Below are 25,858 nucleotides of genomic sequence, written 5' to 3'. Positions count from 1 at the left end.
TGTAATGCGACTTCCGGGCACAATTCTCGCTTCACAATTAAGTAAAAATTACAAGATTCCACATATGTTGAGTTGTAGATTTTAATGGAAAACTCCCCAAGCTCAAATGTCTATCAACACTGCTCCCTGCGGCAAAAGTGGCGAAGTATGTATTGAAGTAATGGCTTGTCTGCTTGCAAGTGAACGGAGGATTGACCAAAGATTCCTAGGGAGTTCTTAGTGTTTGTGTCGCCGCCTTGCTGTGGCATACTATACAGAGGCAGTGAATTATGTACCCTGCAGTCAAGTTAACTAATTCTGAACTACCAGAATTAGCCATGCAGCTAAAATCCACAGTTGGTCTTCTAGGAATCAGTTGATGAACTAGTTCGTAGCAGATAAAAGAAAAAGCTGGTCCACTTTTAATTTAATATAAATATTAACTAGTGCTTAATAAAAACAAACATTTATGTAAACTTATATAATATAATAACCAGAGATCGGATTATATACAACAGTTTATTTGAGGCGGATAAAGAGAACTGAATTTTTCATGTTAAACCTACAACAACACTAGTTTTATGGTCATACAAGTATCAAAACGGAGATACCGGATCAGAATGTAATATGTTTATGAACAGACTATATGATTCCAAAATATCTTTTTACCGTAAACAGCGATAAATGGGAACGGGCAGAATCTTGAGTTGATAGTAGAAGTCTCGGGTGGTTCACAGGCGGTTCGAAAGCATCTACTGGAGTCGTGCGTCTTGATGTTGTTCCACAAATGGAGTCCAGTAGGTCCAGTATCAAGCCGATTCCGAAAGCCAGCTATTTTTTATGAGGAGCTTTTTCATGGCAGAAATACAATCGGAAGTTTGCCATTGCCTGCCGAGGGGCGAACGCTATTAGAAAACACTTTTTCGTAATTTTGCTGCTTCACCGAGATTCGAACCTTTCTCTGAATTCCGAATGGTAGTCAGCAACAACACATTCGGCTACGGTGGTCGCTGCATATGCAATTTGCAAAAATGTGAACTCATCAATTTATGAATGGATGTTGGTAATATTTACTTTGCAATAAATTACTTTGTTTTGTTAATCGATACTATAAATGTGAATGTCTGTACGTTGTCCACGCATCACTACGAAACAACAACCCAAATGACGTAAAAATTTGTATACATTCATATTTTCACCCAATGAAGGTTATAGGCATGTTTTTATGATGGAACTCCCTTCCCACAGCCGCCAGGCCGCACCACCACTCTCATTCGTCACGAGTAATCGAATATTTGCTTAAATTTACTGTAAAAAATCTTAGTCTTTCCTATTTCCCACTATTTATAGCACACTCTAGACTTCATAATCCGCATAAGCTGTTCAACTATGACAAAAATGCAAAGTTCAAAAACGGTTTGAGATAGAAAACTAATAAAAATAATTTTGCTTGATATTTTTCTTATTGGTTGTTTTGATTTTATTCAACGAGGCATAGCAACGGACGCCGGGTATTGTAATATTATGTAATAAAAAATTATTTTCTATGAAATTATTGTTTGTAATTCTTTTATATATAGTACATATCCTAAATCCCTCAAAACTACTCTTACGTGAGCGGGGCCGCAGGTTCAAGCTAGTTGTTTATAAGAAAAAGTAGATGAATTATTAGTAAAGTAATAAATAAAAATTTTATTTTGAAAAATAAATTTTTCATTTGTTTCGCAAATACTTTTAAAATTATTTGATTGGTCGAATGTTCTATGGTCGGATGAATGGAACTTCGAAGGAGGCTTAGTTTACTTTAAAATTTCAACAACCACTGCGTCTCATTGTAGTCAAATTTCGAAGAGATGACACAAATCTTATAAAGCGATTTCTTTTGCTTCCCTACAGGTATTTGGTACACCCGGTGTGACGTACGTGAGGCGACGGCTTGCAGAGGAATATCATCCAGATTGCTTGGTTCTGTTAAGCATGAGCGAGGCAGCAGTACGATATGGGGCTGTATGGCTGCTGATGGATTCGGCGAAATGTTCATATATTTTTTAGAACATATATTTTTTAAAAACTGTACTTTTGCCTTCGTTAACGCGCATTTTCGGCGACACTAATTTAGATGTATGTAAAGATTGGAGAAATCGCCTAATCCTTTTTGCATGCATCCTGAGCGATTCAGGAATGCTTACTAATTAACAGGTCATTTAGAAACTAGTATAACTATATCCACTCTCCGACTAATATAACTTTTTCCATAAAGTACCAATTCATGAACAAGAGTGTTTGTTGAGTAGTAGTTTTCCCCTGCAGGGTAAATAAATATACACACGCGATATATTCAACAATAAAAGTAGTAGGCAGTGCGTCCGACCACACGTCGACATGTTCTACAGCAGAAAACAATTATTGCTCAATTCAAGATGAAATGGACAAATAATTCACAAGTGTCCTCCCCAATACATTAGCAAATGGCGTGCATTTGTATTAGGTGTGCACCTGACAATGAAAAATTCGTGAATCAAATATATATATTTAACCTGTATAGCATTAATTTTTCCAACCGAAGTTACGATAAATGGTTGGGATTTTGAATATATATCACTTAATTATTTATCTTTTTTAAAAGGCTTTTCTCTTATTAATATATACATCTATAGGTACGTTAGGTTGCAGCGGCTGTCCATTATGAGACACACTCAGACTCTTAGCCCATTATGATACTGTATGGTTAACTTGTCCTGATCTCCAATGCGAATTTTTAATTTTTTTAGAAGATCCCTGATTTCCACAGTGCTGATATTTTCCAACTGATTGAAAATTGTCCACCTAAAGTAATGAATCTTCGTCAGATGCGATGGCTTTAGGTCTTCGTCTAGACAACTCCTGGTGAAGTCATCTGTATGCATGCCTGCCTGCAGATAATTATTAATATATACATATACTTGTATTTACAGTGAGTTTAATAACTATAGCATTGGGACCTATGGACAACTTTTAACAATCATTATTCAATTTTAAGATTTTTTTATGAAAATATATCAAATTGAAGCAAAAACTCGTGCAAATTAAAAAAAGTTCAACAAATTTTCTTCAAAATTTTTAATCACAACCCTTACAAAAATTTTCAAGTGTGCAGCTTATAATCCATTAAATTTTAATGTAAGTGCAAGCTTGAAAAAGGTCAAAAACTGCTTTGACATTCGACTATGCATTTGACACTACGTGTCATAAGCTGTAATTTGATATTTTTATCGAAAAGTGTGTTATTCTTAAGCATAAATGTTTTCACCTACGACCTTTATTTGTTTACTTTTTAATGAGTTAAAAAATTCAATTTGTCAAAAAGATGAAATTAACTTTGTGCAAAGATTTATTACGATTTGTGACTTTTTGCGTTGAAGTAACACCCTTAGCTACTGTGAAACACTGGTCCCACAAGATCCATGGTGGCCGTCGATGCTTACAGGATGAATTTCGTGAAGGGCATCCAAAAACAATTATTGTGCCGGTACTGTGTGTTTAAATAATAATGGAAGATCGTCATGTGACATATCGCAAGGTAAAGGAACCAACATAAATTCAATATTTTATATCGCAATATTTGGTCGTCAAGAAGATTTGTTCTCGTTAGATACCGTTGGCCAAAAACGGACTGCTGTCGACTGCAGGAAAGGAAAATTGAAGAAATGCAAGAAATCCAAGACGAGCGTCATTCAACAAAAGTTGATCGCGGAAGAAGCACATCAAAGCAAATGGCCGCCTGTTTTTTCAGGATATCTGGTCGTGACGCAACTGTACCACTAGAGCAACTTCAAATGGTCAATTCTGAATAGTACAAAGCACAAACATTAAGAAAAAACAGCCGCCAAGAACGAATCATCTTTCACCAAGACAATGCGAGCTCTCACACCTCGAACCACACAAGAGAGATCGAATGATTTCTTTTTTTCCCAAACATCAAAAATTAAATGCAAGATCAGCATTTTTCAATGTCTGAAGAAACTGTTGAAGCCTTTGAACAGCTGACTTTGATGGCATCCTCTACTGAGTGGCAAAAATGCTTGGAAAATTGGTTTAAGTGAATGCAGAAGTGATGGACTTCCACTTTGAAAAACAATATTGCCATTTTACTGTATTCTCATTATTGAGCGTAAGGTATATATAAACGGCAACCCTCGTACACCGTGGGCTGTGACTTATTACTCGTACAGCAACAACACAAGATCATACTATTGGGCATACTATATGTTTAATTTTCCTTCGTTACTGTATTTATGGTATATGTACATATGAATGTGAGTATATAAATACAAATAGATTTATTTACAACTTTCTTTTGGTTTGAGGATTATACTCCTAGTATGTTGTTTTATGTACCTACTTATACGGGGCGTGTTTTTAAATTACGCCGCCGCAGCGCTGAGGTCGCCGTTTTGCGCATGCGCGTCATGTAGCTACATCTGCCATTACGGAACCATCCGCTCGAGTCTACATCTTTCTGAAAAGTTTCCTGCTGTCTCAAGAAGTGGTCTTTACGAAATTGTGTCCGAACGTTTAAATTATCGGAAATTGTTTTCACGCTGGGTGCTAAAAATGTGAAGCAGTGGTTGTCTAATCAGGCGGCAATCTTCTTTGACGATGACATACAAAAGCTGGTCCCAAGATACGATAAATGCCTCAATAGTAATGGGAATTATGTAGAAAAGTAGAGTAAAGTTGGCCTTTCAAGTGAATAAATTATTTTTCGAAAAAAATTAGCTTTTTGTTTTTTTTTTTTTGTGAAAACGGTACTTACTTTAAAAACACGCCTCGTATATTTGCGGCGGCCGCCGTAGCTGATTAAGTTGGGTCCGAATCTCCGTGCATCAACATGAAATAATAGAAAACGTTTTTTTCTAATAGGAGTCGTCCTTCGGCAGGTAATGACAAAAATTTGACTGTATTTCTGCCATGAAAAAGCTACTCAGCACGTCCCTCCATTTGTGGAATAACATCAAGATGCATGTCACAAATAAGAGAAGGAGCTCGGCCAAATTTGCAAAAAGGGTGTAAGCGCCCATCATGCACATATATGTATACTGTTTTATTCTTATTTTTATTAGAGTATTTTGTTGTATGTATTCTTAAAATACAAGAGCGTACTAATCCGCACCATGCCAGTCGACATTAGACATGAATTGGCTTGACGACAGTGGATTTTTTGCACGTTTTCGGTAGACAAAAGGAACAGTTACTCAGGTGCTGTAAATGAATGTCTGCGAAAATTTTAAAATCGTATCAAACTTTCCAGACGTTGTTGTTGCCACCGATTGCACGCACGTGAAGATTCACAAAGATTCGCCTAGCACTGACCAAGTCGTAATGATAGAGGTAGATGTTTTGGCTCGTTTGTGTCAATTGCTTTTTCGCATTCACTTGTATTGTTTTTGTTCGAAAAAACAGCCAGCTATGAAATAGCTCGAAAAAGTTTGTAGCTAATTGATTAACCGAAAGCGAGTGCATAACGAAATTGAAGAAATCCAAAGACGAAGTTGTTACATGGACTGAAAATTGGTATATAAAATTTAATGAAAAAAATCAGTTTACGAGGATTTCACTAATAAGAAAATTTTTTATGAAGCCGCAAAGTTTGATGCAAAACTCGACTTAAAAGTGCAAAAGTTTCAAGGGTTAATTGGCAGAAATTCTGAACTTTTTAACTCAAAACATACTGCTCAGTCACAACCAAGTGCTAAAACCTATGTGGGTCAATGGCCTTCAATTATGGTGATGCATTGCAAAGACCATCATCAAGGCTATACAGCGTTTCGAAAGATCTCCGTGGTACGTAAAAAATAATTATAAAAACTGCATCAAGTTCAATATAAAAAATAAAAAACAAACTTTAAAAACTCGCGGTTGTGTCGCCGATTGCTTCTTGGTGACACTGAGCGATTCCATGTCACGTGATTCAAATATTTTGGACATTGAGGTAGTTTGTTATTTTATTTTTTATTTTACAAAAGACACAGTTTCCCAAAAAAACTTAGGAAAAAATAAAATTTTGTCCCACTTTTTATTTATTTTTATTTTAAAAAAGATTTTTGACTTTGAAAAATTTAAATTTTCAACATTGAGTAAATCTTAGATTTTTTAATTACTTTCAAAACGGAGGAAGGATAAATTACAACTTCAGCCACACCGACACCCAATTTTGCAAAATTAGATGATACAATTTATCTCAGTGTTTTTTTTTACTTAAGTAGCTAAGTACCAAAACAGTCTTGTGTCAAGCTAGTGTTGTTATTCCGAGAACAATGTTGTTGCTTTTTCTCATTTTTCTGGTAACATTGGGATACCACGTCGGAGGAAATCTTAACTTTTGGAAGCGATCCAATTTTTGATTACTTCATATAGTGTAAAGTGTTGCTCTGACAGATTATGAACCATCGAACGAGACAGGGGATAATAGGAAGAGAAAATGAATACCAAAAAAAGTGATAATGATTTTGAGTCACTAATACATACTTGAATGTTGTATTAGTCTAAACATTCAATATTACATATTTACTCTGGCAATTCTAACGTATCCTTCACGTGGAACCATCATCTGTCAACCGACGGAAACGAACTGTACACCTGATAGGTATATCCCCGAGAACCACTCCCGTTACTTGTGTTTCACAAATGTTTTCCTAAGCATTGCAAGGAACATATGAACGCGTGCCTTTTTCACTGATAACATAAATATAGTGTGTATGTGTGCGTATGAACCGTGCTTTGTTAAGAAAATTTATTACTAAAATAAATAATGCCCAATACAGCGCCCTAAGACAAGAACAATTTTGCTCTGCAGCATTCATTTAATCGAATCTATCATCCATTGGATTTCGCATAATCAATGCGAGCATTGCCCAGCAATTTGTTCACTATTCACCTAATTAAGTGCAATAAATTTTACACAAGCGGCTGCACAAATGTCATTGGGTTATTTTACTCTACTTTTATTCTTGTTTTGGTTGTTGTTAGATTTGTACTTCAATTATATGGGAAACGTTTCAAAGTGACCTGGAAATAGAAGCTTTTAGTATTTCGACTTCAACTGACACTGTCCACAGCCGAAAGCAGTGTCTGAATCGAAAAAGCCTACTTGGCAGTGATAAAGTGTTATCTATAAAGTGGATTTTGTCTGGTCGATCAATGGCAGTAAATCAAAGTAGGCAGGCGTTTGCACTTCCAAGACAAAGGAAATTTGCCGACATTGAACAAACGTAAAACCACAAATATCTTTGGTATTGGTTTTGTGGGTCACCGATGGGTTTTTATCACCCAACGTCCTGCAGTACGGAAGAATAGAAGAATGGCAATGAAACTTGTATGTGGTTAGATAAATCAGTTGAAGTAGGCAATTTCCTGGTCATTCATGTGATTAAATCACCAATTTCAAATTTCGCCTACCAAGTGCACTTATCGCTTATGAAGTATACGGCTTACATTTAATACATAGGTATACTGAGTATATGGCTTTGAAGTTCACAAGTGTGCGTACATAATGCCTTTTAAAATGTAAATGACAATTGAAGTTTTTTGCTCATTACAAGAAAACTTGTTCAAATCAAATTTACAAAGCGAGATGAAATATTATTAGATGTGGTTAATCAAAAGTAGGCAAAATTTATATGCATATATTATTTTAAACTAATTTGGTGTTTTTATCCAACAGCTCTCACTGAGAAAAATTGGCAGATTTTAGATAATTTTAAAGTTTTTCAGTACAAGATCTATACAAATGACAAGAACGTGAAGCTATTAAGTATGCTGAAGAGAAGCTTTTCAATACTTATCGGCATCAATCAAGGCTTCTAAGTCCGAACTGTGCACCAGTCCTTCCAGACTTTGTCGCATAAGTTGCACATTGATAAAAGTTCAGTGACAGTCATATTTTTTATCAGGATTTTAGTTGTATGAGTTCCTCATAATTATCTGTCGCTCGGGTGAATGGCTGAATAAACCTTTCCACGTAGTAATAAATATGTAGAAATACTGAAAAATAACAAATTATCAACATTTAGGATACATAAAACAGATGTATCTCGTTCGCCTCGGAAGGTAACTCATTGGCAATAACCTACTTACATACGACAATGACCGTGTTTTGTAATAAAGGATCTTTCAAAAGACATGCCTGGATGTTTTGAAGTAAAACAGGTAAGAACTTAGATTCTTTCCCATTTCGCTATTTATATTCAAACGTATATATATATACATATATACATATTAGGCCGGGCCGATTTGTGGGGAGGCAAAAAAATCGCCCATTGCTCTGTGAAAATCATATTCTAGGGATCAAAATAAGAAACTTTGCCGAAGGAACCATACCTTTAAAACGAATTCTGATGTCCCCCAATTTGGGTAGAACTTTCAGTGTATATTTAGTGATATTTTGAAATGATTGTATGGGAAACCCTCCAGGGGAGTTCCAGGGGGTATACCACTGGCATGGGTGGATCGGCCGTCCAAAGTTAGTGGGGGTCGGTCATACATTTGGACTCGATTGGAGCACTCTAAATGGGTCAAAGTGGGATTTTTCGTTCGACCCAAATTAGGGGGATATCAGAATTCATCTTAGAGGTATGGTTCCTTCGGCAAAGTTTCTTATTTTGATCCCTAGAATACGATTTTGACAGAGCAATGAGCGATTTTTAAATCGACCCGCCCTAATACATATATATAATATAAATGGCGCGTACACCCTTTTTGGAAGTTTGGCCAAGCTCCCTCTCCTATTTGTGACATGCTTCTTGATGTTATTCCACAAATGGGGGGGCGTACAGTTTTAAGCCGACTCCGAGCGGCAGATATTTTTGATGAGGCACTTTTTTATGGCGATTCATGAATGCCGAAATGACGAGAACGTCGAGATATCGATGCTGAGGGTGGTTCAATAAAACATTGCGCTAAGTAGCAATATTCTCAAAAAAATCTCCAGTTTTTGGTCTGCCAATCCTTTTCTATCCTCGACAGAACCAGTTTCTTGAATTGTCGCCTAATTCAGACAATTATTTCCACTTAAAAAATCACGAATTTTGAGATATGTTGTTCTTAAAATCGACCATTTTCATAAGAAGTTTCAATAACTTTAATGCGTTGTTTTATCGCGTAAAATTATACAGATGCAGATACAAAAAGGTACCGCCTAGGATTTATTCATTACTTACAAATAGGCGTGACTTTTTAAAGATTCTTTAGAGCTCAGAGAGTTGGATTCAGAAGTATTATGCCTCTACGGTAATATGGAGGCAGCAAAATTTTGCCAGAAGTTGACCACATATCCAGATAATGCAAGTCTAGTATGATAAGAGCAGCACTAGATTCTCGTAACAAGAAAATGTCTCCACTCGTACCATTACTGACTGTAAACTTGTCAACATCAATAAGATGTTTTGGCCAAAAATTCCAGAATATTTGTCTACATATTTTAATAGGGCAACTCGTTTTCAAATACAGGTACATTTTATACCCAAAAATAGGATCTGATCAAATTTTAACCGTCTAATGAAAACAATATATTTTTTTCGAAGAAGAATCTGTTTGATTATTGACATTCCGAAGACAGGTTTAAGAGGGAAGCATTTTCTTTTACATACTATATGTACCTTAACAATGCTAAATAATATATGATTCGGTTCATATAATATCGTTAACACAACAAGAAAAATTTTCGACCTTGCAAACATTTCTTCTAATATAAGGAGTTGAAGAAGAAATAATAGATCGATCTAATATTAGTGAAATTAGTTTGTAAAAATTTAATACAAGTGGCTGAAAACTAATCATCTATTAATATTATTATTATTATTTTTTAATAACTTTTTTATTAAATAAAAAAATATATTTTGAGTGATGGATGATGTGTTTGCCAATCCAATAAACAGCCAGAGAAAAAGGAAACAATCTGCTATTTCCTTTGTGAATGCCCTACCCTATGGAAGGACAGAACGTTAACCCTGGGCAAACCGCTGTTCGAGAGTCTCGAACAAGTATCTGGCTTAGATGTCAACAACCTAATAAGGTTCCTGAACCGCACAGACTGGATATAGTCATGCTGTAAATAACCTTTAAACAAGTTGGTAACGAGGATGTGGCAACAAAATGGTGCTGAAGCGCTAGTTGCATTCTGGACGAATCCCCACTTAAACCAACCAACCAAGAGCGCTCTCTCCTCGGCGGGCAATGACAAACCTCGAGTGAATTTCTACCATGAAAAAGCAAGTTATTGAATACAGAACGTCTCTTCTTCGTAACATTCCATGTCATGTTAAAGCGAAATTTCTCAATGGGCTTATGAAATAGAAAAGCTCTTCACATAAAACACACACCCATCACAAGAGTCCCATTCTATCAAAAGATGCTTAGCGCCACCGCATTAATGTGTGCAAACAAACCGAAATAAATAATCACGTGAACGAGCGCACCCAGGAGCTCCCGCTATCATCGGTTCCACACTCTTAGGCTAAGCAAAATGTGTGCATATTGAGATATGGTGATACAACTTTTGTGATATCACTTTTGGACCAAATCACGATTTAAATTTGTAAGAAAGGGACCAAGCTCTTTTTCAAAATACCTCTCATTGGATTTATTTAACGGAGAAAACGGTGAATAGCAACGATAAAATAATAACGAAAACATTTTAGAATATTGAACCTACACACTTTAGGGTGATGAATAGTGATATATATCATATAACGTATATCACACACTCAATGTCCAGTTAAAGTAACTGTGATGAGATATATGAAATGTACATACATTCTATTAACCTCTTAAGTTCACAATCAAAAATGTTGTTAAGTATTACATGCACATGCCATATTATTATTGTTATTATCTGTATACTATTTAACTTATTTGGATGTAATCGTAATAACAAAACATATGGATCAACTATTGAGATAGTTACACACATTCTAATTATGTCATATGTACAGATGTGCAAGCAAGAATACATATAATATGTACATATATGCAAATAGCGCATATTAATTTGAGATAGGTTTCATTTCGTAATATAATATCAGGCTGTTGTAGCTCAACTTTGAACAATTTGATAATTCAACACATGGGCTTTTGGATGACGGGGATATAAGGGTTCGACCCCTCTCGATTAATGTGAAATAAAAAAAATTACAATGTAGAGAAATTACCCTACATTGAAATACGCATATTCTAAATGGAAAGATATTTTTGTGGGCAGACATTCGAAAAAATATCGCATGAGACATAAAACACAATGGGCAATCAAAAATTAATGATAAAGGATATTTGTAATGAAACTAACTACCTGAAGGAAATGGTTTCACTTGCGCGCACCCTGTTTAGTAGCGTGTAAAAGGATAAAATCAAGAGGTCATCTTTTCGGGACGAAGCATTCATTGTGCGAAGCATTGACGGAAAGGCATAGGCCTCTCCATACTCTACCGTTATAATGACCTGTAATGGTTGCTGCGATACTCTGTCTGAAAAGATTGCTACTATAGCACCAATACCTTTGTAGTGTTTTAGTGATTTGAAAGCTTCTCTGATTGCTAATTATTCTGCCTGGAATACGCTGGCATAGTCATCAAATCGAATTGATTTGGATAATTTGAGGGACTCCGAATAGAGGTCAGATCCCACACCGCAGTTCATCTTACAACCGTCAGTGTAGATTTCAATGGCGAATCTGTCAATCACCTTCTCGTAACGTAAAATCTTTCTTGAAGATAAGGTCGGGGATGGTGAAGTCTGATTTGTTTTTGAACTATTGCTTTCGTTGAAATTCACTTTCTCGTCACTCGATCACCAGTTTTACGCTAATATCAGATATGCCCATAGCTTCAAAGTTGCCTTCAATGCCATTGCTCCATGGTTTTCTCGGCCTTCCTCTTCTTCTGTCGCCTTGTGGATTTGTTTCGAATGTCGTTTTTATACCTCTATCGTTCGCAATTCGTATAATGTGACCGGACAATTGAATCTTTTGTGTTTTGATGTACTTGATTACAGTTACACCCCTGATATATGTGTCTAACTCTTTATAGTATCTCCCCAAAGTGGAAGCTCTCCAATCTGGCCTAGGCTTTTGTTTGGCGTTCCACGCTTGGCAAATTTCCTTCGTATCCCATTTTGAATGTGAATATCTGTATATTTCATACCTTTTCAAATCCATATCTAACTATTTTGAGCATCATTTATCATATCCTATATCCCTCCCGTCATTTGAATGTTCCTTAATATGCCAGTGTGTGCGAGTAGTTTATGTTATATTGTGGTCTAATATAATTATTTATTCGCGAGTTAATTAATGTTGACTTTTGCGAGATTGATAATAATAAATTATTGAACTATTTAATAGATACTTTATATGTTAGGAAATGTTGACGCATTCAAGGGAATTACATAAACGCAAACAATGCAATTGTATTCATGTATTAAATAATATTATTGTTCATATATGAGGTTATGTTTGCAGGTAAGGTAGCTTCACGCCCGTTACCAAAGTTACAAATACATTAAAATTAATAACATTTAAAAAGCCAAATACAAGGTAAGCCTTACGAGTTGTAGTGAAAGGATATGTACTGTAACTGCTTAGCTAAGGGCACCCATCTGATGGTGGCCGACTATCTTTATTCTAACATGGTACAACTTCTTGCTGATATTTAGGTAAACTCAGTGACAGTCGTCTAATTCCGTGCCCTGCATACACGCTCGGACTTCGAATTCGTTCACCTTTGACAGTAGTGACATTAAGTATTCGGCTAGTTTGCTATACAATTACTAACTGACAGATTTGAACGGTTGGACTTGGGTTCACCACCATGCATTCCCATAAGAAATTGTTGAGTCTTAATGGCTGGGGATTGGTGAGTGCGGTGTGACTTTCAATGGACCACTGTTAACAACATTACACTGCGCAATGACTCCAACCGAGGCTCTTCCACTAGTGTCAAGAGGTGCAGTTGTACACTGGAGTAATTTGGAGAAAAACCCTCTCGGTGTTATTCCAGTTTACATGATAGTGAATCATCTCAATCGAACTGCTGGTTCCTTGTTTCTTGAATAATTAAGTTGGTGGCTATGGTGATGTTCGCCAGCATCTCAAACGGATCGTTTGGTTAATCTCAGACGTGCTCTTTTTGTTAGCGACTATTTAGAGTATATGGCCTCTCGTGGAAAGTTGTCAAAACTAATTTGAATCATTACTGGAAATGTAATAAAAATGCCCCAAATCTTTTCGTTTTTGGGCTGGTGTAAATTTATATTGCAACTCTTAGCAATTCGGGACAAAGTTTCTTAAACGAAACCCAGGACATTATTTATGGCCTTGGCTTTATGGTTCACACCGGCTTCGTTTACGCTATCAAATTTAGTTACTAGATCGTGAACATACTTATATGACCCTACTTAGTATGACCCTAATGAACAGATCCGAGTAAAATTTTTCATGTACCGCGCAGCATGCGAAACTAAATATCATATCATAAGCATTTAACCGATTGCTCCTCTCCATGAGAATCATTGCAAATTTATGTCAACACGCTTGATTCTGACTTGTGAAAACATTTCTTCTACTACCATATATTACCTGCGATAGCAGTTTCACGTTGTTGGAACTCAAACGTTATAGCCATCAACGGTTGCGCCTGGCTCCTTCAATAGAACTTAAATAAATATTTGAGGTTGCAGAGTACGATGAATACGATGTGGAGACGGGCTTCAATTTTCGCCATTCACTATTACTATTACATTGCGGCAGCCTCGCCTTTAAGGAAATATGATTGAAAATTGATGACATGATGAAAGAATTACTTATTTAGTTTGACAGTAGTCACGCGTGATCTGTCAAAAAAACCCTATTGGAAAAAAGTACCACCAATCTTATCACCCTTTACTAATTATGTACTTGCACATATTTGTGATTTTTGGTTTTTAAATTATTTCATTAAATTATAATGAATATGTGGTAACGTTCACTCATTATTGCTTAAATTTTTTTTTGTTTACAATTTCTGTTTGTGTGTCTGTTATTTTATTTACAGTTGATTGTTTGGCCAATTTTTATTTTTGCTAAAATATTCTAGCGCACAAGAGCTTTAGCATTCGCAAAGCGCTGCATCACTCGGCATAAATCAGTGAACAATTTGCATTTAACCGGTGTGTGCTCAACTCCCATAAATTAGATAATTTATGCAAGTGCGATAACGAAAATTGTATATTCTTGTGTTTTTATTTAGATATTTTCTATTGAAATACAAACGAAAATGTTTCACTTAAAGAATACTTCAATTATTTTATTTTTTCCACTGATTTCTTTAAATTTATTTAGCCAGTTATTTATACGATATTTGTGGGACGTTGAATATTCAAATATGTTGCAGTAAAAAATAGATCTTTGAGTCTTTTAAAATTCCTCTTCGGAATGCAAAATTCATTATTTGTTTTGTACAATCTTACCTTGTAAATTAAGATTCATCTGAGAATTTTACTTCACGAATTAGTCTATTTAAATTGAGTTTAAATTTCACTTGATTAAGCTCCAGTATGATAACAGCCTGTATATCTCTATCTATGAAAGCCTCGGAAAAAATAGTTATGTTGCTCCATTAACGATTGATCTTTCAAAGGTATTTGATTTAGTAAACATAGAAATTAGCTGAGTTGGGTTTGAAGGGCAATGAATTGACAATCTTGGAAACTTTTTTAACAAATAAAAACAGAAAGTTTCCCAAAGTTATGACTAGAAACTACGAGTTGTCGGAACCAAGTTCCGGAATAAAGCTATATCTCAGGAACTAGCAACACCGCGTTATGCGTAACCCCATTTCTGGAATGATATAGCTCCAGTTGAAGTTTGAATTATGTAGCACGTTTCGTTTGTGTTTAATCCATGTTTTTCGAAATTAATAGTATAGTAACGCCCTGAATGAAAGTGAGCGAAAATACGTCTGCGAGGATTAGTTATTTCAGATTCAATTCGAAATAAGACATAGGTATTTGAATATGTGTCTTGACACCGGTTAACAAAGTCAGCAGTGGCCGGCTGACAAAAGCGAGGGTGTAAGTTTATTAAAACGTTTTTTTGGAAAAATCACAGTTGACACTCAGATCGGACTCTTCATATTCCCCATTAATGTCTGGAACTGATGGAATAGAAAACGAGCTAAATCGACATGGCTTTCCCAATATATGTAGTAAAAAATCCTTAATTGACTGAGTGAACGAACTACAGGTATATTATAAAGTGAAAGTACGAAGGAGAGAATGTTTTAATTCTTACGGACCTATTATCTGATGAGATGGCTCTTTGAGTTCTAGTAAAAAGATTCTATGGAATATTTATGGAATTGGACTATATGAGCTTTACGGTGACATGGAAATAGTGATAATAGATGGAAATAGATACAACAGTAGCAGAAACTCCAGCCCCTAAACGTATTCATTTCGGTACCTGTTGGTGATAACAGGGAAATAATAAGGGTTTTATTTGAATTCGATATATCAAGCGTTGAAGCACTTGGCTTCCCCATTTAGCATGAGGAAGAAATGACTTGCTCATTTTGTCCCAATAAGGAAGAAAAAATATAAATATTTATATATATCTGATCAGAAAAGAAAATTGTTTACTTGTAGAAAAAAGTTAAAATCGGTGTGGTACTTTTGGCATGGAGTGTTAACCCGCAGTAACATATACGCTGACATATGTAAAATGTATGTAGTTGGAATGAATCATGTCCTACATTGAAAAATGAATTTCAAATTTATTGCGCAAATCCAATGATGAGTATTTTCCAACTTTTGGCCGAGATTAAATTTTTTTGCCACTGTAAATAATATAAAAATACCTGTTCGTCAAAACTTTTTGGGTTGGTTGATATTAAAAAAATGTTCATGCTGCTGTCAAACCTGTCCAAACTGTGTTCAAAGTGCTCTACTCTGATATATGTATAAATTTACGCTTGCAAACATATGTATACGATAAGGGGTAGATAACGATAATAAATATGTACGCTTACGTGGACATAAATATGAGGCTGGATACGAGTATATGAATGTACATATGTAAATTATTTTAAGGAAAAGGTTACCCAAAATGTTTGTTCACATCAAAACTTTTAATATATAGGCAATAATTCATTTAATACATACAATGTTAGCCCAGCAGCGCCTTCGAAAGGCTTCTCACCTTAGAGCGATTCCCTCAATTTTATGTCAGGCAAATAAGAAAGTTCTAGCTTTGGTCCGGACCGAAACTTATATGTGCATATAAATATATAAGGATATAAATGGCGCTAGCACCCTTTGTTAGGTGTTTTGGCCGAGCTTATTTTCCTATTTGTGGTGGCCGTCTTGGTTTTTTCCACAAATGAAGGGAGCTACAGTTTTATGCTGCCTCCTCTGCCGAGGGGTTACTGCTATTAGAAAAAAACTTTTCTATTATTTTGTGTTTCATGCTCGAATGGTAGTTGCGCACTCACCCATTGGTCTATGGCTGCCGTACTTACTTATATACACGCACATAGGTATTTAAATAAAATTTAATTTTAGCTAGCGCGGCCGCGCTCACTTTTCAAAATTCTACTTGCATCATATTATATTTCGCGAATGTAAACTATGTGTCGGTTGCTATAGAACTTCACTTGAAACTTTGATGCTTTGTTAGAGATGTATGCAGGCTGTGAGTGAAACACAATACTCGTACTTTTTCTATTCGCCAATTCTGGTCACCTCAAATAGCAGCTCACAGTGGATAATGCCCTTCCAAAAAAATCAAACATATAGCAAAAACTTCATGAACCGTTTGGGCGAACTCATTGCGGTTTCACACCATGTCTCATCGCTTCAAAAATGGTTTGATGGTGATTACGTTGCATTTCAGAAAATAATCGCATACCAGAATCGAAACCAATGTATAATAATGTTATTATACAACATTGCTCAGTGAAGGCACCTAGTGGAAATGGTCAGACATTTTGATTTCATTTAAAAAATCCTTCAGTTATCAAGATCGTAAAGATCGCCATGCTGGTAGAACGGGGTGTTTATTGACAGGAGGTGTTCTTATCGCCGTCAAGCTTTTCAAATAGAACTTGCCAATGAAGACCGTATTCTCGAACAATTATGTGTTAGCGTCAAAAGTTCTTTCGGTTTTCGACTTCCCTATTCTTAAAGCCTCATTCATTCCGCCAAGAAGTAATTTTGAAACCTACAAAGCTTATACTGATAATGTTGTCTTTCTTGATCTTAATGAAGTTGATGATCGTACAGAAGTGATTGTATTTTTGGGAATTTTAATCATCCGAATATTTCAAAGATTACAAATTTCTCTACATTTGGTTTAACTCCATGTTATGCTACCATTTCCCTTGAGTCATATTTCAGCGATAACCTGTTGAGTTTAGATGTAATATATTTGTGGTGGTTTAGATTTAGTTCAAAGTAGTTGTTTCGAGAACAAACTCAGTTGAATTTTTGACCTCATTTTCGTTACAGGTAATTTTAATTCTTCTATATATTTCTCAATGTCAACGTCTTAAGGGGGGACTCTACTGTAAAACTAAAAAAAAATCGATTTTTTACTTTTTGTTGAAACATACTCAGAAACAACTCCAGAATGTTCCATGAAAATCTTAAAAAGAAATCTTGAATAGTTTTCAAGTTATAAAAGTTTTAGCAAAGCAGGTATAAACTGAGCGCTCGAGAGGTTTACGGTCATATGCGTGTTTTTCTCGAAACCACGTTTTCAAAATTGCCCACATCACAGCTCCGTGAAAAATTAACATATCAAGCTCAAACTTTGATAGTATATTTTAAACAATATTTACTAGTTTTTAAAGCTATGGTGGGGAAAAATTTATTATTTATAACCCCTTTTTTAATAACAAAATGACAACAAAAAAATGTCGATTTTTTAAAAAACTTCAAAAATTTTACAAAAAAATTTTTTTTTTGCAAGTAATAGGCTTAACAACTAAAAATAATGATATATAATAAAAAAAATTTGGGTTTTTTGATTTCAGATTTTTTTTAAATGCGCGACAGTGTGGGCAGATTTCAAAAGGCGTTTCGGGGGAGCGGCTGTACAGCTGCCATTTTGAAATGAAAATAAATTTAAAAATTTTTTTTGTACACTCAAGACCTGTGTTTATGTAACCCTAAACTTTTTTTTACTAATTAAATTAATACAAGTATGAAAACAAAATCCATGAAAATTTGATTTTTACAGTAGAATCCCCCCTTAAGTGTCACTGATTGTTCTAATACATTTAAATTAACATTGTTAGAAACAAGCTCCTCAAATATTCCCAAGCTGAAAAGTGCCGCTATAAGTTTCATGGTATACACATAGCTTTATAAAAACTTAAGAATCTACGTTATAAATTTTACGAAAGGTTCATAAAAACGAATAACCATCATTTTTGTATTTAATATCAGTATTTTTTAAATTCTTTATCGTAATTATATATCTGAGAATAAATTAAGTCGTGTTCGAAAGCGTTTTGCCACTTCACAAAATCGAACAAGACGTGAGCGAACTCTCCTTTGGAGGTAGCCAATTTATTTGCCCAGTTTTTTCAATCAAACATTTTACGTCACAATGATATATCTCAAGCTGTAACATTCTATTAATTTTTCATCCTCAAGTTTCGGTAATTTGTATCTCCCTACTGAGGACATCTCAGATGGAACTTTAGCATTGAAGCCCTCATCTTACACCGATGTAGACGGTCTAAAAATTATCTTTAATAAATCACTACTGGAATCTTCATTGATTATTGGAAACTGACAATCTTTTAAAGAGGCAACAAAAATAATATGCGTAACTTTAGACGATTTTCAAAGCTGTCCAAATTTTGCGAGGCTATTACTAAATGGATGGTTCCATATGTAGAAGTCCACGCAAGTGGGAACAGTTTCTGATCGCCATTCACTTGGGAGTGGCCGGGACGATTATTCTGCATATGGTTCAAGCAGCTCACACCTTCCAGGATTAGCCCAAGTATCCTCTGGGTAGCTTCCGAACACCTGTTCGGGAGTGAGCAACGTGAGAAGGCGAAGCATTCCGCGATAACTGGTTGTGCGATGGGTTTCGGACCCGCCACCTAAAAATCCCCCCAATGAAAACACAAACAAAGCATTGGACGAGAACTTCCTATACTGATAACGACCCCAAACAAAATAAGGAATATGATTTGTGGGCATGCACCTGGAATGTCCGGTCCCTTAATGGGGAAGTAGAGTAAAGGCTTATATCACTGCTATCCAAGAGATGCGATGAACGGAGCAAGGCAAGAAAAATTCGGTGTTGGATTTGTTGTGGGTGAGAGACTTCATCGCCAAGTACTGTCGTTCACTCCGGTGGACGAGCGTCTCGCAATAATCCGCATTAAAGTGCGATTTCTTAACACCTCGCTCATTTGCGCCCACGCCCCGACGGAAGAGAAGGACGATGCAACCAAAGATTCCTTCTATGAGCTCCTGGAACGTTCCTATGAGCGCTGCCCCGGCACGTCATAAAAATAGTGTTTGGCCACTTCAATGTCAGGGTGGGCAAGGAGGGAATTTTTGGTCCCACAGTGGGGAAATTCAGCTTGCAAAATGAAACATCCGGTAACGGTCAGAGGCTGATCGACATCGCCGGGGCCCGAAACATGGTAGTCTACAGCACCAGATTCCAGCGTAAAAAGATACACCAAGCTACCTGGCTGTCTGCTGATCGAAAAACGCGAAACCAGATCGATTATGTTGTGATAGATGGACGACAAGCTTCTAGTGTATTAGATGTACGTACGATCCGAGGACCCAACATCAACTGGCATCATTACCTCGTTGCAGCCAAACTGCGCACACGCCTCTGTGCAGCCAAAAACGTACATATACCTACGCAAAGAATGTTGAACATCGAAAAGCTGCAATCACAACAGACAGCCAGAAGATTCGCTACTCGACTCTCACTCCTGCTCTCAGAGAGTACTGCCCAACGAACCAGCGTGCACGACCAATGGAGCAACATTTCTCTTTCTCTACGTACATTGGATTCCGGCGAGCCCGAAAAAACAGTTGGTACGAAGAGAAATGTCATGCTGCGTAGAAAGAAACGATGCTGTCTATAGAACCACGCCGCGATCCGGCACAACGCGAGCCACCGAGAGCTAAGGAAGGAAGAGAGACGTATTATTCGAAAGAAGAAACGAGAGTCCGAAATACGTGAGTGCGAGGGTCTTGAGTTGCTGGCCAACAACGCCCGAAAATTCTGTAAGAACAAAGACGGCGATCTGGTGACTGACATCCAGAGCATACTTAAATTATGGAGGGAAACTTCTCGAACCTGTTAAATAGTGATAGCGGCAAATGTCACAGAAAATGTGAAGATCTCGATACCCCAATCGTTGACGACGGAATTGTCGTTCCGTTACCCGACCATGACGAGGTGAGAATAGCGATAACGCGGCTAAAAAACAACGAAGCCGCGGGCGCCGACCGACTACCGGCTGAGCATGACGGCGAGGAGCTCGTAAGGTGCATTTATCAGCTTCTATGCAAAATATGGTCGGATAAAAGCATACCTGCCGGTTGGAACTAATACGGCTTTGCAAGATGACGTTGCTCAACACCAGCAGTCCCGTCAGAATTGGGAAGGCCCTCTCCGAGCCGTTTGTTACCATACGAGGATTCAAAGTGGGTAACTCGCTGCTGGGTGACTTCTTTAACCTGATATTGGAGAGGATCGTACAAGCCGCAGAACTTAATCGCTTAGGCACAATATTTTTTAAAAGCGTACAATTGTTGGCGTATGCCGATGCTATTATTTCTGCCTCAACCGCGCTGTTATTTCTGCCTTCTCCAAACTGGATAAAGAGGCAAAGCGAATGGGTCTGGTGGTGAACGAGGACAAAAGGAAGTACCTCCTGTTATCAAACAAGCAGTCGGTGCAGTTGTATGTTTAGGAAGCAGCATTGACACCGATAACAATGTCAGCCAGGAAACCCAACGTAGAATCTCGCTTGTCCACAAGTGCTACTTTGGACTAAGTAGGCAACTGAGTAGTAAAGTCCTCTCTCGACGAACAAAACTAAAACTCTACAATTCTCTCATCATGCCCGTCTTAACGTACGGAGCAAAATTTTGGACGATGACAATATCCGATGAAGCGACGCTTGGAGAGAAAGATTCTGCGTGTTTGAGAAAAAGATTCTGCGTAAGATTTTTAGACTTTGTACGTTGGCAACAGCGACTATCGCATTCGATGGAAAGATGAGCTGTATGAGCTTTAAGACGACATAGACGTAGTGCAGCGAATAAAGATCCAGCGGCTACGCTAGCTGGGTCATGTCGTCCGAATGGATACAAACGCTCCGGCTCTGAAAGTATAATATTTCATGCGGTACCAGTTGGTGGCAGCAGAGGAAGAGGAAGGCCTTCTCTGCGTTGGAAAGATCAGGTGGAGAAGGAGTTGGCTTCATTTGGTGTGCCCAACTGGCGCCGGTTAGCACGAGAAAGAAATGATTACGACCCAGTATATCCCAGGGGTACACCGGACCACGCCATCAAAGAAATATATGACGCACCATCAACATCAATAACACATTTCCGATATAGAATTTAATCCATTTGAAAAGAGTGGGATGAAATCCTGTAGCCCTCCATTTGGAAATTAAAGCGCTGTGATTATTAAATGCTTTAGAAAAGTCTGTGTACACAGTGTCAGCTGTCTCATGTAGCTAAAAAACACCCGACATAAATACGAACGAGTTTAAAAATTTGTACCGAAATGAGGTCATTAGACCTGCAGCCCATATAGCCAACAGCATCAGCATCAGCATCCGGAACAGCAGCAACGGCAATATTACTTTCAACATCATATACTGACCGACCGCAAATACCTTTTTTTAAAATTAATGGATAATTAATGAATTAAAATATACGCTAGCACCAATGTTTATATTCGCATACATACCTGCATAAATTGGACGCAGTGTATGTTATATGTGCGCCGAAGGAACTGACACTATATAGCATACAATTAACCTTAAACTGTTTTCAAAAGTACTACTTCAAAGTAGCACTAGTTGATGTGAGCTCACTATTGTTATGCAACAATGGACAGAAAGGTTTGCATACAGTGGCTCAAACGCTTGAACGCACATGCACACTGTACAATGTTAAAACAGAATCTCGACACTGTAAATAATTATATTTGGAAACAGCATTTAAATTATATAAAAAAATAAAAAAATGTATGGTATTTCAACATTTTCATACCGGGCAATAAAAATAAACAAAACCATAGAATTCATGTCCATACGGATAATCGTACAAAGTGGAATGTTCTTAATATAAAATGCAAAACTGCTTGATTAGTATTTAGCAGCTAATTTTTTAGTCTTTATTACAGAATTTAAACGTCTTGGCATAGACTCTACAAAGTTTTTATATATGTCTGGTTGAATATTTATTGCGGTTTTCAGAGCTTCTTTCAATTCGTTTGTGTTCCAGAAGACTTTATTTCTTTGGCCTGAACATTCTTCCCAAATATGATCGACTTTATTGAGATGAGGCAATTCAGCGGGTGTTTGGAGTAGTTTGTAGATGCGCCACATCTTGGCAACCATGAAGGTGTGATTTGAGTATTTCTGTCATAATAAATTTCAATCATCAGTCGTTCGGAGGGTTGCGTAAAACTATAGGCCCCTCTATTATGTGAAATAACATGAAGACGCACACGACAAATTGGGGGAAGAGCTCGGCCAAATTCCTAAAAGAAGTGAACGCGCTACTTATATATATATATATATTGAGGTCCTATGTTCTATGTAAAAGAGATATATGTACCTATGATCAGAAAGTACCGGGAATGTTTAAATAAAACAAAACAGAGTTAAATTTCAGGCAAATTTATTTTATCTCCTTCAAAATATGACCCGTCTGAAGGAACACACATGTGCTAACGTCTAATCCAGTCCTCCATGCACCCCTGGTAGGCCGACGAAGGGATGGTCTTCAGCTCCTTCGTCGCATTCTCTTTGATCTCCTCTATCGACTAAAATCTCCTTCCGCGAAGTGGTAACTTCAACTTGAGAAACAAAAAGAAGTCGCAGGGGGGCATATCAGGTGAATACGGTACTTGCACGATGGTATTTACTTGGAGTTTGGTCAAATAATCCAGCACAATTTGAGATTGTTGCGATGACGCATGATGATAACGCGCCAATCCAAGAATTGTTTGCCCACATTTCTGGCCCCTTGCGACGTACAGCATCTCTCAAGTGATCCGATGGCGCTAAAAAGTGACAGATGTGTGTCTTACAGTCCTGCCAACATAAGAAAAAAATATGGGCCGGTTCCCACGTGCGCGGTTCGTTTAAATTAAACACTCCCGGTACTTTCTGATCATCATTAGCAAACATAATTATACCAAAATAATTAAAATCTAACCGTTTTCGCAGATGATATTATTTTCTGCTGGGTATTTAAATCCAATCGTTTCATTTAACGTTTTTACTGCCAAATATCATATTCATATTCCAATATTTCTACCGTTTCATTTGCACAGCTGCGGTTTTCTCATAAATTTTATAAATTGTGAAATAAAACGTGAGTATTATTCAGTATATTTGTATGCCTTTGAAAATACTCCGCGAATATTTTTGCTATAAATACATAAAAATATAATATAAGTATATTCGTCAGTAAATATAATATATATTCTAATTAATTTACTCTCTTTTTATGCTCATCCACACTTTATGGTTAGCATATTTACATCTTGTTGCATTTATACAGGGTATTTAACTAATTTTTAATTTTATAGCACATAACGGTTGTATATAATATCATGAAGGAATAATGAGGGAGGAGTGGATTTAGCCTACAAAATATATAATGAACCCACTTCATTTTGATTCGGCATAAAAATTATTAAGATCAGATATCAAACACGTCCGTTTTTTATATAATATTTTAAGACTAAATTTCCGTACATCCCTCTGATGTTTCAAGATATAACTCGCGTTGCCTATGAATATTTTGATTCCAAAAATTAACAGCTGACCCAAATTAGATGATACTAAAACATGAGCGAGTTTTCGAAGCTTTTCGCACTTGTTTTTAAATAAAACTATTTTTTATTCAATATGATCTTCCCCAAGCTTAATACATTCACTCCCACGATTCTCCAAGAATTATTGATATCTACATTCGTACATATATAAAGGGTGGCACAAAATTAAATCGGTTGCGCAAAATTAACCATTTAACTTTTTACTAAAAACAAAATTATTTTGAATGACGGAAATCTTTATTTTGACTCTTACGTGCTCCATTGCTTGTCTGTTTGTATGCTGCAGCTGTCTAGCTCATAAGTGTCAAATATGATTGCCGTAGGACGATATTTGAAAATATTATAAATCTTTCCATAATTGATTAATTTTGCGCCACATATGTATACATATGTATATATATACTCCCTTGGTTGCTAAGTGGATCATTGGGACTCAGATCTTTATACCATCTCTATAATGACTTTTCAGAAGTTTTTCCAAATTATGTCTCAGAGTTTAAGGAATGCAAAAGTCACACGAAAGAAAACTGCAAACGGCAAAAATGAAAATGATGAGATACTTAGCCTCGGTCACGATCCAGCATTGTGCCTAATCGATTAATTAGTGGAAGTCTTAATATCGCGTCGATTGAGCAAAAAATACAAGTAATCGTGCGTCTTCGCTGGTATGGGCATGTCCAGAGGAAGCCTGAATCAAATATGGCAAAAAACATGTTAAACATTGCCATAGCACCAAGAAAGCCTGGTCGACCGCAACATACATGGACGAAGCAACTAGAAAGTTATATGAAACGTGTAAACTTAAACACCGAGACGAGCCAGGAGCGAAAAATCTGGATATTACGTACCAGGAGAGCTGACACCAAGTGAAATGTGATAAGGTCAAAGAAGAAAAATTTAACAGTTGCGGCACTAATATTCCAGCTTAACACTTTTCGTTGTGCCATTTTTTATGTAACATCTGAAGTTCTCGCACGTCTGAGATGCTTATGGACGCTTAGTGAAACTTAGATATCAGAAAAATATCGTATGCTTCCTCAATACATTCTGGTATTGTTGCACTTTATGAACGTACATGAACAATTTTACCAAGTTATACGTTAACGTTAAACTCTAAAACCGAACGATGCATAGTTTGTAATGAGGAAGGATATTCTTTGAACACCTGCTTTAATTTTTTATGACAGTATAGCGCCGCGGTCGGTCCCGTGCTTGACGCTTGAAGAGTTCTGCTCCCCAGATGTTCGAGGCGTGTTCTTAAAGTAAGTACCGTTTTGGCATAAAAAAACAACATGTAAATTTTTTCTAAAAATAATTTATTCGCGCGAAAGGCCAACTTTAATCTACTTTTGTACATAAATTTCATTACTTTTGAGGCCTTTATCGTATCTTGGGATAAGCTTTTGTATGCCATAGTCAAAGAAGATTGTCGCCTGATTAGAACACCACTGCTTCACAGTCGTTTTTACTTTGTCATCATCGGAATGGCGCTGCCCCGCAAAATGCTTCTTTAAGTGCATAAACAAATGGTAGTCGATCGGCGCTAGATCGGGACTGTATGAAGGGTGGTCCAATTGTTCCCAGCCAAAAGAAGTGGTAAGGTCTTGTGTTCGATTTGCTGCGTGTGAACGGGCATTATCGTGGAGTAAAACGACACTTGCGCGACATCTTTAAAGGCCCTAACCCATTTCCGCACCATTCCATCACTCATAATGTGTTCACCATACACTTCACTGATTTGGTGATGAATGTCAGCTGATTTGAAGCCTTGAACACAGGGGAACCGTATTACAGCGCGCA

The 25,858-nt window shown here is 36.7% G+C and overlaps 1 long non-coding RNA gene across 1 annotated transcript; it reads left to right on the top strand.

Moving 5' to 3' along the window:
• Nucleotides 1-7,557: 7,557 nt before the first annotated feature.
• Nucleotides 7,558-23,592, top strand: LOC129241831 (uncharacterized). The gene is made up of 3 exons (XR_008582161.1): nucleotides 7,558-7,622; nucleotides 7,682-8,166; nucleotides 23,552-23,592. It is a non-coding gene; the product is annotated as an uncharacterized LOC129241831 (long non-coding RNA).
• Nucleotides 23,593-25,858: the final 2,266 nt, after the last annotated feature.

Source organism: Anastrepha obliqua, chromosome 3 (assembly GCF_027943255.1).
Source record: "Anastrepha obliqua isolate idAnaObli1 chromosome 3, idAnaObli1_1.0, whole genome shotgun sequence".
Taxonomy (NCBI): domain Eukaryota; kingdom Metazoa; phylum Arthropoda; class Insecta; order Diptera; family Tephritidae; genus Anastrepha; species Anastrepha obliqua.
Note: the sequence above shows the minus strand (reverse complement) of the source record. Positions and strands in the feature narration are given on the sequence as shown.